This window comes from Phanerochaete carnosa (genome assembly GCF_000300595.1).
Source record: "Phanerochaete carnosa HHB-10118-sp unplaced genomic scaffold PHACAscaffold_1, whole genome shotgun sequence".
NCBI lineage: Eukaryota > Fungi > Basidiomycota > Agaricomycetes > Polyporales > Phanerochaetaceae > Phanerochaete > Phanerochaete carnosa.
Genome location: NW_006767628.1, coordinates 5,441,166 through 5,443,184, shown reverse-complemented (window position 1 = coordinate 5,443,184; position 2,019 = coordinate 5,441,166).

Genomic DNA, 2,019 nt, shown 5'->3' with positions numbered 1-2,019 from the left:
GCATTCAGGCCGAGCGCGCTGGTCCCGTCGTCAGCAGCGGCGCGGGCGAGCATCTCGATGAACTTGCGGCGCTGCTTCTGTTGCTGATTCGTTGGAGGCTGATTTTGGCTGTAATTGAGCGGATGGGCACCACAACCAGCATATATATATATAGCCAGACTTACTTATCATCAACATATTCCTGGAGGCGATCAGTGACCCAGGGCAATACCTTCGTACCCGCTGAGGCAATAGGAACCCAGTTTATGGCTCCACTCTCCTCATCAGCACGGGCCACGAGAGTATCGAAGTCAACGAAGTCGCGCTGCTGGTGGTGGTGGTGGTGGTGGTGGTGGTGGTGGTTGTTGCTACTGTCGAGATATAGCGCGGGTGTAAGTAAAGTTCGCATGGACTCGGCAGACAGTATCCGAACTTTCCATCGAAGATTGCCTTGCCGACCTTGAAGACATCCTTAGCACCATTCCACAGCGTGCTAAGAGAGAGAGCCTCGCTGTCATCCTGACGAGCCACAATATCGGTGGTGCAGGTGGTCGGGTAGCGATCGCAAAAAGTGTTCCTCAGGTTGAGGGGAGCACCATATGCGGGGGCAGAAGCAGCAGCAAGGATAAATATGAATGATGTGGGGCGCATGTTGAGGTTGTTGGAAGATCGTGAGGCGTAAAGAGTGCGTTTCGTGTAAAGTCCTGAAGGGTACGGGGAGCTGTCGGTACACCGTTAACCTTCGGAGTCGAGGAGGCTGGGGAAGGTGCTGACCAACCAGTGCAAAGAAGAGGAACCTGCCTGAGGATTTCAGGGCCATGCCTGGGGGTATTTATACTCAACCCCCAAAGGTGACTGCGCCAGGGAGAGCGTACAGCTATCGGTTTCATCTGCGAACGGACACCGCGGTGGCATGCCGAGCAACGGCACTACGGTATTATACCGCGTCAATCACGTCGTAACCTCTGCAACTCGACGAGCGCACTACCTATCTTCCAGTCTTCAAATGGGAACAGACCGCAGAGCCTCTGCACTCGCCGCCACCCGTACTTCTGGTGATGGCGATGTGGGTTTGAGGATGAGACGCAACTGAGATGGAAGACCCATTCCGAGCGCATATCTGTCGAACAACAGTGCGTGGCATTTCAAGATCTGACCGGCTTTGATGAAGATTAGACCTGCCAAATACAGAACGGTAATTCTGCACTCTTCCTGCGCTCGACCTCGCCGAAGTTTACTGGCCACCTAAATCTTTACTCTCCAAGCCTGTTTCGGATGCTTGCATTGTTAAAGAGCTGCGACCTCGCACCTCAGAGCAGTATGAGCCATTGCCCTGGGATGAGGTTGCGAAGGCCAAGAGAAGGCCACTGATGCTACGTGAGCGATCTTCCTGCCACCATGGATCGTAGCGGTGAACACAACGCTCACCGACACTTGGATAGTCGCCCAACAGCATCTGCGGCAGGTCCATCAACCGGCGCCCGCGTTCGGAATCGAGAAGACCAGGGAACTGTCCAGGAAAATCAATTGTTAGCTTGCTGGTATATGGAGAAAACCGCTGTTCAAAATAGTGTGCGAAGCCTAAGAACGACATGCTGAACCTTCTGAGCAGGACGAGCAGCTACATAGGATCGAAGCGCCCGATATGCGCCCGACACGCGCCCGAATCGGTCACTCTCGGACCCCGGAGCAAGGTCCTGATCCGCCGCGGGCAGCAACGACTGGCGCAGAGAACGACCAGTGTAGAAGCCTTTTTCGCAGAAGCTTCCTCGCTAAGTTGCCAAAGCCCACCGGGAATAACTGCTTGACATGCAATAGTGGCGCATACCTGTCCGCAACCCGGGCAGTGCCTTAGGCTATGCTGACTCGACCCACCTCAAGCAGGGAAGTTCAGGGCGATGTCTTGATTAGACCATGGCAGCGCTCCTGACATATTGACTCTACCTGACGTGCTCCGAGTACCGAATAGCCACTGCCGAGTCACTCTCCACCGCAGCCGGGCCCGAAGCGGAGGCTTACTTATCTTCCTCCTTCGCACAG